Source organism: Dendropsophus ebraccatus, chromosome 11, assembly GCF_027789765.1.
Source record: "Dendropsophus ebraccatus isolate aDenEbr1 chromosome 11, aDenEbr1.pat, whole genome shotgun sequence".
In the NCBI taxonomy this organism is placed as follows: domain Eukaryota; kingdom Metazoa; phylum Chordata; class Amphibia; order Anura; family Hylidae; genus Dendropsophus; species Dendropsophus ebraccatus.
Window position 1 is genome coordinate 48,053,020 of NC_091464.1, and position 12,295 is coordinate 48,065,314.

Here is a 12,295-nt window from a genome sequence, read left to right on the forward strand (position 1 = left end):
GCTGTGTTCAGTTATTTAAATTAAATCTGCTGCGGATCTGCTGCAGATCTGCAGCTGAAAATCAGCTGCGGAACCGGTAAGTGTGAACGTACCCTTAATGTATTTTTAATAGAAAACACGTTTTCTTATCCGGAGTTCCCCTTTAATACACCTGACCTGGGATGGAATCACACATGGAGGGGATGTCTCTGAATGCTTGAGCACTGGCAGCACCCAGCTTCTTTTTTTACACTGCAGTGGGTCTTTGATGAAATCCTCTGGCTACCAGATTGGCACTTGCTTACTGAGCCTATTGGATGGTTTGAGAATCATGCAGCAGGGCAGGAAATCATTAGTAATGTGTTACCTATAAACATAACTGAGCTCAGGGAGGGGAAACTATTGTGTATGCCTATGTCTGTAGCTGATACTTGTGCAGTTTACTAAGACTCCAGCTGGTTACAGAGAGTGGAGATAACCCAGCAAGATAGGAAGTGTGGAGGGAGAGGAGTCATGTGATCAGAGGAGGAGGTGGAGGGAGAGGAGTCATGTGACCAGAGGAGGTGGAAGGAGAGGAGTCATGTGACCAGAGAAGAAGGTGGAGGGAGAAGAGTCATGTGACCAGAGGTGGAGGGAGAGGAGTCATGTGACCAGAGGAGGATTGGGCAGGACACAGATGCTGGGGTGTAGTAGGAGGGGATGCAGCTAGTGACTGAGATGCAGATGGGAGGGAGGTGGAAGAGCCGGCAGAGAACTACTCCCTCCCCCACTAGGAAGTGTTACTGCACAATGAGGAGGAGAAGAGACAGAAAGCAACACAAACACAGCCAGGTAGTGATGTATATTTAGTTATGTGTATATTCACTTTCTGTAGCACTTTTATCACTTCTTAAAGGGGTTATCCAGCACTACAAAAACATGGCCACTCCCCCCCCTCCCCCCCCCGTGTCTCCAGTTCAGGTGTGGTTTGCAATTAAAGGGGTTATCCAACGCTACAAAAACATGGCCACTTTCCCCCTACTGTTGTGTCCAGTTTGGGTGGGGTTTTGAAACTCCGTTCCATTGAAGTAAATGGAGCTTAATTGCAAACTGCACCTGAACTGGAGACAACAGTAGGGGGAAAGTGGCCATGTTTTTGTAGCGCTGGATAACCCCTTTAATGTCTGGGATAACCCCTTGTAGGGAATGTACTGCTGCAGTGATTTTCTATAATCTGGGATTAGATAAAGTTGGGGGAAATGGTGGGCAGTGGAAGGAGACCTTCTGTAGAACAGATCAGTATTGGATAGACACTTCTCACTGGGTAGGATTATTAGGACATTACTTTGGAGTAATGGAGATATGAGATGTATATATAGTACACTGCAATATGTATCCGTAGGCTGGCTGATAATACAGTGACATCTCTCCATAAGACCCTCCTTTCCAGAACACAGTTCTTGTGACTGATTTCCAGTTCCACTATATATATATATATATATATATATATATATATATATATATATATATATATATATACATACATACTGACCATCTTAAATGAGAAGACCTCCCCCATAGAAGATTACTTATTAGGCTAGATTCACACGTAATGGATCTGCAGCGGATTTCACTCTGCGAGTTTGCAGCAAAATTGGCTGTGAATCCCTTACTGTTATTCTGAATAGGGTTACATACAGCGGAATCTTCATCCTGCTGTGAGTATGTAAAGCGTACCTGGTCCATGCTCTGGCCTCCTCCTGTGGCTCCTGGCATCTTGACGTCCTTCTTAGCCAATCAGTGCACTGTCCTGAAGCCAGAGGGGGAACAGGTAATGTATGCACCAGGCTGCCGTGGGTTAAGGGGGCCGGCGTTTACATACTTGCAGCGGGATGAAAAATCCACTTTGCAAGGATTATCCCGGCCGGTTCTGCAGTACCGGCCGGATGATCTTTTGGCCGCAGGGTTCTGATGCGGGCGCATCAGCTTGTGCCCGCATCAGCCCCTCCCACAGCACACAATGAAGCAGGCGGCCATTGAATTGCAGCGGCAGAAAACTGGCATGTTAGTTATTTGCGGGGTACGGGATCCCGGCCGGAGCGTATACAATGTGCTGGGATCCCACAGAAGATAAGGCTATGTCCACACCGCACAAAGTACGTCCGTTGTTGCTGATGGCAACAACGGCCGTACTTTTACGTAGTGTGAACATAGCTTGAGTTTGTAACCCTATTCAGAAAGACAGTAAGGGATTCGCAGTGGATTTCACTGCAAACTCACATCGAGAAATCTGCTGCAGATCCGTTATGTGTGAATCTAGCCTTAATGTAGTTTTGAATGTCATTTCAAATAGCTTTTACTGTAGATCATATTGGGACTCTAAGGGGCCTGTTCCATGAAGCGATAATCGGCCAATTCGCTCAGTGGAATAGAGACAACGATCAGCCGATGATCGTGTCATCGGGCACCGACCGTGCATCGCTGCGAGGAATAGCCTTGCGCTGCGGGCGGCCGACGATTTAAAAACCTCATACTTTACCTATCCAAGCTGCAGGTCTTCTCCTGTGCTCCTTCTCTCCCATCCCCGTGCGCAGCAGCATCTTCGGAGCGGCCTGTCTGAGCTGACAGACCGCTAAGTTAATCATCGGCCAGTGATTGGCTGAGCAGTCTGCTAGCTCAGACAGGCCGCTCCGAAGCTGCTGCTGCGCGCGGGACCGGGAGAGAAGGAGTGCAGGAGAAGACCTGCAGCTTGGATAGGTAAAGTATGAGGTTTAAACAAGGGCTGCAAGGACATCGGTAACAATGTCCCTGCAGCCCTCTCTAAATGATTATCGGGCCGTGGAATAGGCCTAGTAAACGACATTTACATTATTGATCAGATCCCCATCGGCCCATGGAATAGGACCCTAAGAGTCACACCCATCAAGGATGGATAAGAGAACACAATTGTAAGGAGTGTTGAGATGCCAAACTGTTTAGGTTCATAGAACATTGTCTATTCCGAACAGTTCAGCATTTCCACTTAACACTAGATATATATATAAGACCTCATCCTACAGATACTCCAGTTATATGAATATCCATAGTCCTTTACAATTGACAATTTGTGACACACTTATTTTTATATAAAATGACATTCAGCACAAAATCTTTTTTTCCCTCAGGTACTTTAGGGACAGGACTCTTATAACTACAGTTTTCCTTTTAAGGATGATGACTATTCTTGAAAATCACCCACCAAGGATGAAGAAGAAGAGAGAACACATGGCGGGAAGGATATTAGACCTCACCCTAGAGATAATCTACTGGATAACTGGACAGGTGAGAGTCTCACATGACATCACTTGTATCTCTATTAGTAAAGCAGGTAAATGACTGGAGGGGAAGGATTGTTAGACTCTCTGTAGTGATCAGTGTCACCATACACAGGATTACACAGTAGTGAAGAAGGGGTCTGGTGAGTGTGTGACGCCCCCTGGTGTCAGGTCAGGAGGCTGGAGCAGGACCCAGAGCCCCATCACCGAGCCTCCACCTCAGTCACTGATACATGAGCAGAAGATTCTAGAACTTACCTCCAGGATCACTGAGCTGCTGACTGGAGAGGTGAGCAATGCTGCTGGGAATGCTGGGACATTATACAATAACACCAAGGGGTGAGGGGTCTGGAGGATAATTGTATCATTGTCTGTGTCAGGTTCCTATAAGGTGTCAGGATGTCTCTGTCTATTTCTCCATGGAGGAGTGGGAGTATATAGAAGGACACAAGGATCTGTACAAGGATGTCATCATGGAGGATCATCAGTCCCTCCCATCACCAGGTAAGAGGAGAGGAAACACTAGGGTTATGGATCTCCTGGATCCCCCATCATCTGATCATCACATATATACAATGTATTCAGTCACTGTGATTATTTCCTATAGATGGATCCAGTAGTAGAAATCCACCAGAGAGATGTCCCTGTCCTCTATATCCCCAGGATTGTAAGAAGGAAGAGGAGGAAGAAATCCCACTGGATCATCAGGTACATGAATCCGAATCCTCTTGTCAGGGACTTACCTTGCCATGTTCCTGCTTAGTCTGTGTCGCCTCTTTAACAGCAAGCACATCGGGATACCAGGATCTAGTCACCTCTAGGGGGCGTGATATCAGGAACTCCATAGTGTCAGGTCAGTCACAGATGGCCCAGCTTTCTGGAGTGACATCAAGCACAAAGTTTGAACGGGCATCTATCTCATAGCTTTCTGTGATAGTTTTGGCTTGCCTACTTCATCGCTATTCCTGTGTACTGATCTTCTGTGTTCCTGACCTCTGCTGGTGTTTTCTGACCTAGGCTTGTATTCTCATTTTGTACCTTACTCCTGACCTTTTGACCTTTGCTTGCTATACGTTATCTATGGGACACTGAGGCCGTGCGATTCCGTTGCGGAAATTCCGCCACATTTACTCAGTGTGAACATACCCTTAAACCTTTTGTTTCTGGCACAAGCTGAACACTGTCTTTCATTGTGGAGGTTTACGCATATGAATTTGAAGAAGGTAGAGCCTTGTCCCAAGTTTCTGCAGCATTGACTAATCTCTGTCCTAGTGGTTACTTTTCTGCTGGTTATTTTTCCTAGTGGTAAATTTTCCTCTGCAGAAAGAAATTATGAAATTGTTGGTTTTAGTCCTAGATTAAAGATAATCTAAGGTCTCTCTTTGTTTTATTCCCAGATCCATAATGTGAGATCATTGCAGGAAAGTTATGGAGGAACAACGAGTGACCCTGAGACCCCCATATCGGTGTCAGAGAATGGTGAGAGCCTTTCATACTTATTATGTTTACAATCTTCTACCTGTTTTTCAGTGGAGGAGATGTATAATGTATAGATAAATATATTGAAAAAAAGTCCATCAAGTTCAACCTCTAACCCTACTGACATATAATGTAACAATGAAAACCCGTAGATCTGTATAGGAGCTGCAAACACAAAACACTAGGATATTTTTTGTGAAGACAATTTATTTATCCGTTTAGATGTTGTAGGACAATAAAACTAGATCCTTATTTCCAATATTTTAGGAATGTTATATAGGGTCTGATCCACATGACTTAACAATTTTGATGCTAATTAGAGATGAGTGCAACTCAAGCATGCTTAAAGCCAATTGTTCAACATTTATATTCCGGTGGCTTAAGAAGTTGGATGCGCCCCTAGGGAGTCCAGGAAAATCTGAATACAGCCATAGGCCTTAGGCTATGTCCATGTTTTAAAAGACTCCCTAGGGCTACATCCAACTCCTTCTGCCACCGGTATTCAAATGTTAAATGATTGGTCTCGAGCATGTTTGAGTTCCGCTCATCTCTACTGCTAATATTGAAAAGATGATCAAAAAATTCAGGGTAAAAGATTTTCTAAGAGGAGCAATTCTTAGTTATCTCAATGATCAGAATTGTAAGGTTTTAAAATCATCATAAGGGTACAAACACACACACCGTATACGTAGCGTATTAACTGCTGCGATACGCAGCAGATTAGATCTAAATAACTGAACACAGCATCAAAACTGCACCATCAAATCTGCTGCGTATACGGTGTGTGTGTTTGTACCCTAAGGCTGGGTTCACACTACGTATATTTCAGGCAGTATTGTGGTCCTCATATTGCAACCAAAACCAGGAGTGGATTAAAAACACAGAAAGGATCTGTTCACACAATGTTGAAATTGAGTGGATGGCCGCCATATAACAGTAAATAACGGCCATTATTTCAATACAACAGACGTTGTTTTAAAATAACAGCAAATATTTGTCATTAAATGGCCGCCATCCACTCAATTTCAGCATTGTGTGGACAGATCCTGTGTTTTTAATCCACTCCTGGTTTTGGTTGCAATATGAGGACCACAATACTGACTGAAATATACGTAGTGTGAACCCAGCCTTAAGTGCAAATGTAATCAGGACCCCAAAGGCCAAAAATTCATAGATTTTCTTTCTTTTTATTTTAAACTGACCACGTTTAATGGAAATAATTTAATTTTTTTGTGTGTTTATATGGGCATGACTTAGGGCTGGGCGGTATACCGTGAAAATACCGATACCGTCTCTGGCGTCGGTTAACCGACCTCAACTTTGCCAGGACGGTATCTGCGGTATTTCACATGTTTGTGTGCTGAGCAGCGACGCAGGGATGCCGGCAGCCAGGCAGGATGTGGCTGCAGCAGATCGAATGAGGGATCATTGGCCAAATGCAGCCTCTAAGTGTCCTGCGCTCCCCGCCTGGGCCTCTCTCCCCGGTAAGCGCATGCAGCACAGAGCCGAGGACCGTGACCGCTCTGCCCCCTCCCCCTCCTGTCACTGCCGGGACCCGTCTTTTCAAACAGGGCAATTGCCGCGCAGAGCAGTGACCTGGAGCCAGAGCGGTTCCAGAGGCTCCAGTCACTGTGCGCAGCCACAACTCTCCCCCTCTGTGTAACTAACAGCAGCTCTCATGAGGTAACCTCTTCCTACTATGTGCCGCTGCCGTCCACACAGCCCTCCCCCGTCACCAGTCTCCGGGAGGTACACTCTCCAGCCACAGGGTTGTAGATCATCTCCCCCAGGTCAGATAAGGATTGATGGGACAGTGTCTGTGTAGCAGCAGGTTACTGCACGGAGGAGCCGCTGTCTTGTTTAGCTGCCGTGCTCGTCTCTTATCACTGACACCCGAGGCAGAGGCTAAAGGAGGCAGCGGTTTCTCAGTTCTCTATGTACACAGAGCATAGCAGAGCTGTCTCAGTTGTCTCCTGTGTGTATACAGACCTGTCCCCCCTCCTGTGTGTGTATACAGACCTGTCCCCACCTCCTGTGTGTGTATACAGACCTGTCCCCCCTCCTGTGTGTGTATACAGACCTGTCCCCACCTCCTGTGTGTGTATACAGACCTGTCCCCCCTCCTGTGTGTGTATACAGACCTGTCCCCCCTCCTGTGTGTATACAGACCTGTCCCCACCTCCTGTGTGTGTATACAGACCTGTCCCCACCTCCTGTGTGTGCATACAGACCTGTCCCCCCTCCTGTGTGTGTATACAGACCTGTCCCCCCTCCTGTGTGTGTATACAGACCTGTCCCCCCTCCTGTGTGTATAGAGCTGTATAAGGGTATGTTCACATCTCATTTTTCTCCACACGTCGGGCTACACGTCAGGAATCAGTGAAAAAAAGGATGCGGACGTGCGGACGACAGCCACATGACGACCACATTGACTTTAATGAGCAGGACGGAGTCATTACGTGTCTGTGTTCTGCTCATTTGCCGGACGTACACGGCTGTTGTGCAGGATCTGGTTGACCACTCTTTTGAGTCTTGCACAAAAGCCGTGTACGTCCAGCAAATGAGTAGAACACAGTCACATAATGACTCCGTCCTGCTCATTAAAGTCAATGTGGCCATCGCCCGCACGTCGGGCTGTGCGTCCACATCCTTTTTTCACTGATTCCTGACGTGTAGCCCGATGTGTGGAGAAAAACAAGATGTGAACATACCCTAACTCTGCTGAGACCCCTAATAATGACAAATAGACTAATTTCACAGCCTTGTGTTGCTGCTCAGAAAGTTAATTTTTTTTTAAACAAAATATCCTGAGTTTGGCACAGACAAGTGGGTGTGGCTTACAAAGGGGCGTGTCATAATTATCGTTCAATTATCGTTACCGCAGCTACATGTGCGATAAACCGCGATATTGATTTAGGCCATTATCGCCCAGCCCTAGCATGACTGCATGTTACTGACACATGACCTTACTTCTTGCTTAGAAAACCTGAAACCTGTGTGCTTTCTTTATTATTATTTTTGTTTTGTTTTGTTTGGATTGAATTTTATTTCTTTTTCCAGGTGAGACTGGGGTGGGAGGATCTCCTGGACATCTTATTTTATCTTCCAATTTTAAAGTAAAGGATGATCAATCACAATTTGACAGAAAAAGCACTGGACACAGCCTTTTTGCTAAATCTGAGTGTGGAGATATTTTTGAAAAGAAATCAAAATTTTCCATGTATGAGAAATTTAACACTGATAAAATGTCAGAATATGGGAAATCTCTTATGCAAAATTCAAGTCTTGTGGAACACCAAAGAACTCGCACAAAAGAGAGGCTGTTCTGCTCAGAATGTGGGAAATATTTTAGTAAGAAATCACAACTTGTCAGACATCTAATAACTCACACTGGAGAGAAGCCATTTTCATGTCCAGAATGTACAAAATGTTTTAACCTGAAATCAAATCTTGTAAAACATATGAGAACTCACACAGGAGAGAAGCCATTTTCATGTTCAGATTGTGGAAGATGTTTCACCCACAAATCACTTCTTGTTAGACATTTAATAACTCACACAGGGGAGAAGCCATTTTCATGTTCAGAATGTGGGAAATGTTTTAGTCAGAAAATAAATCTTATTACTCATTTAAAAACACACACAGGAGAGAAGCCTTTTTCATGTCCCGAATGTGCAAAGTGTTTTATTCTGAAACCAAATCTTTTGAAACATATGAAAATTCACACAGGAGAGAAGCCATTTTCATGTTCAGAATGTGGAAGCTGTTTTACCCACAAATCACTTCTTGTTAGACATGTAATAACTCACACAGGAGAGAAGCCATTTTCATGTTCAGAATGTGGGAAATGTTTTAGTCAGAAAATAAATCTTGTTACTCATATGAAAACTCACACAGGAGAGAAGCCATTTTCATGTCCAGAATGTGCAAATAGCTTTGTTTTGAAATCAAATCTTTTGAAACATATGAAAACTCACACAGGAGAGAAGCCATTTTCATGTTCAGAATGTGGGAAATGTTTTAGTCAGAAAACTAATCTTGTTACGCATACAAAAACTCACACTGGAGAGAAGCCATTTTCATGTCCGGAATGTGGAAAGGGTTTTATTCTGAAATCAAATTTTATAAAACATATAAAAACTCACACAGGATAGAAGCCATTTTCATGTTCAAAATGTGGGGAATTTTTTAGTCAAAAAATAAATCTTGTTACTCATATAAAAACTCACACAGGAGACAAGCCATTTTCATGCCCAGAATGTGGAAAGGGTTTTATTCTAAAAGCAAATCTTTTGAAACATATGAAAACTCACACATGAGAGAAGCCACAGAATTCAAAAATGTCATGGATACACAATCTAGAACATGTAAGTACCAATTACAACATAACATTGCTTGGGTGTCCAAATGTGTTCCAATAAAAGTTCTCCATTTGTGGAAGAAACATTTTGCTTGTGATTCCTTGTATCTCTCCAAGTCTATTTGATCTACTCTAAAGAGAGTGAAATAAGATTTCTTTAGGTGTCAGGGTCATTGAGTGTAGATATAGCTGATGATTTTGGTCCAATATATAATAGTTGACGAGCAACTCCAAACTCCATGCCATAGGTTTGTTAATGGAGCAGTTGGAGCATGCTGTTATCCTTTCGGAAAATGATGATTAGAGATGATCAAACATCGAAAAATCTTAAAGTGACTGTACCACCAGGCCGAAGAACTGGAGGCGGGCCGACCCACCCTTAGTGGGAGGAAACCCTAGCCCCTCTATGATAGGGTTCCATTGATTCTAATAGAGTCACGTCATGGAGGGGCTGGAGTTTCTTCCCACTAAGGGTGGGTCGGCCCTCTTCCAGTGCTTCAGCCTGGGCCTGGTGGTACAGTCACTAAGTTCTATCGAACCTGGAACCTTGTCGAACCTTCCACATTTGATTCCTGATGCCTTCCCGGTCCGTGGGGAAGGAGGAGATAGTCCGGGTACCACCTGGAATTCCGGGATTCAGCCTAGGTAATAGGCTTGCCACACTAGAGTTTTAGCCATAACTTTTTGTTTTGGGGGGGAAATTCAGCGGCCTTTATTTAGAAAGCAAGAAGGGTAATCTGAAGCATTTGCTTCCAGGTAATAAAGTTGGAAGAGGAACACTCAGATTTTAACATCTGAGTGTTTGAGTAGTAAGGGCAGTGTCTGAAGGCGGTATAATAGTTTGGAAAAAACTGATCGTTTGGCAGAGTCCCATAAATGTTAATGGTAGGGAGCTCCAATTTAGCAGTTTTGAAGTTATTTTCTGTATGATTAGAGTATAGCACACCAAGCGTGCTCCCTAGTAACTGCAGGTTTTGTGTTTTTCCAATTGAAGAAATTTGCAGAAAAAGCCCAGACAAGCCATAAACATGTGAGGTAGGAAGTAAAAAAGGCCAGCCCAGCCTTTCTAAGGCTTTATCTGCATCCAGTATCACAGATAGGGGTGAACATACTAAGAAATAACTTTTATTACGTCCATATATATAAAAAAACATAATCCCCACATGACAAACACAGTCGTGGTCACCTGAACCACTTAGGAGCTATCACCAACCGGTATTACTCCTCAACCAACACTGGACAACGCCAGACAGACAACAAAACCAGCGATAAAATGAAATAAACCGGTAATCTCACCCTTCCATGGTCTCCCTTCAGCTTTCAAGTCCAGTGGTGTGTAGGAAGAAGCCGTATCCAAACTTGTATAGCAACGTTTTTGACCCTGTTATTCCCTGCGGTGTCAAAATATGCCGGCTCTCCCTCCTCGCTCAGGGTGTTTGGGGTTAACCCTTAGTGAATCGGGTTGCCCCTACCCCGTGCTACCCCTTTGTTACTGCCCCTAAGATACCAAGTCCATACTCTGTGTCCCCCTCCTACGATTGTTTCAGCCAGTTTGCTGGGATCTTCAGGGAGCGTGGGCATCAAAAACGGGACATTTGTATCTACATCAGGCAGGGTAGGTTTTGCGTGTCTGCTACAGTGGTAGCTAGTACGCTATATCGCTCTCGCTGGTGTGCGCTGATCCGCATGCACGAGAGTCGGCAGGAGAGCCACCCGTCTATCCGCCAATATCTTGATGAATATTTTGAAGTCTGCATTTAGCAGGGAGATTGGTCGGTAACTAGCCGAGTCAGACGGGTCTTTTCCGGGGTTAAGGAATAACTGTTATAAACGAGTCCATCATAGCAGAGGGGATCTGGTTGTCTCCTAAGAAAGGAGTTAAAGAGAGGAAGCATATGGGGGTACTAAAAGAGCAGAAAAAGTCTTATAGTAAATATAAGACAAGCTGTCAGGCCCAGGGGATTTTCCTGAAGGCAGATCTTTAGGGATGTCCATGATCTCCTCCACCAAGATGGATCTGTTAAGCATGTCTAAGGGCCCTATTCCACGGGCTGATCATTAATGTAAACGAGTGCCAATCTGCTAGATCGGCGCTCGTTTACTGGGCCTATTCCACAGCCTGATGATCGTTTAGCGAGGGCTGCAGGGACATTGTTACCGATGTCCTTGCAGCATACATTACCTAGCAGGGCTTCTCATCCGCTCTGTCTTCATCCCGGTCCCGCTCGCAGCATCAACTCCGAAGCAGCCGGCCTGTGATTAGCTGAGTGGTCTGACAGCTCAGTCAGGCGGCACCGAAGCTGCTGCTGCGTGTGGGACCGGGATAAAGACGGAGCGGAGGAGAAGCCCTGCTAGGTAATGTATGCTGCTTGAATCGCAGCACATCGCTATTCCACGCAGTGATGCTCGGAGGGTACTGAAGATTTTAGGTTTGGGCCTAAATAAACGATCAACCAATGACACGATCATCGGCTGTTTGTTTTCTTTATTTCACGGAGCGATAATCATCCGAGTCGACTCGATTCGGCTGATTATATCGCTCCGTGGAATAGGCCCCTAAGTCCTCCGTGGAAAGCTTTTGTAACCTACAATGAGCCACATAGGACTGAAGGAGGGGGTCTCTTTCATGGAGGTCCCTAGGGAGGGAATATAGTGAAGAGTAGTACTCTGAGAAGACAGTGGCTATACGAGTAGGGTTGTAGTGCAAGCCACCCGCTGTCTTATCACAAAGGGGAACTTCTGCAATGTCTGATCTCACAGTTGGGAGGACAACAGTGTACAGTATGAGCCTTATTGGCTCTGTCATAATATTTGTGTTTGGTGTAAGAGAGCAGGCAGGTGGCTTTAAAGACCGCTTCGTCTTTCAAAGAATTACACAGAGCCACAATTTCCCTCAGAAGATGGAACAGTAGGGCGGCGAACCATATGCTCCTCCTTGTAGCGTAGTTGTTGAGTGAGGCTTACAATTCAGGACTGCGCATCTTTTTTAATACGGGAGGAAAGGGCAATACAATTACCCTGCAATACAGTTTTATGGGCGTCCCACAATGTGGATGGGGCAGCAACACTGCCCATATTCAGTTGGAAACATTCCCGGATACCAGCAGCCAAGATGTTTTAGCAAAGACTCGTTCAGTCGCCAGCGGCAGACCCTGCGAGCATGTGTCAGTAGCAAAATGTCCAA

General features: G+C 44.9%; 1 pseudogene; it reads left to right on the forward strand.

Annotated features, from left to right (window-relative positions):
- Positions 1–669: 669 nt before the first annotated feature.
- On the forward strand, positions 670–9,195 carry LOC138767255 (gastrula zinc finger protein XlCGF57.1-like; annotated as a pseudogene).
- The last annotated feature ends 3,100 nt before the right edge of the window (positions 9,196–12,295 follow it).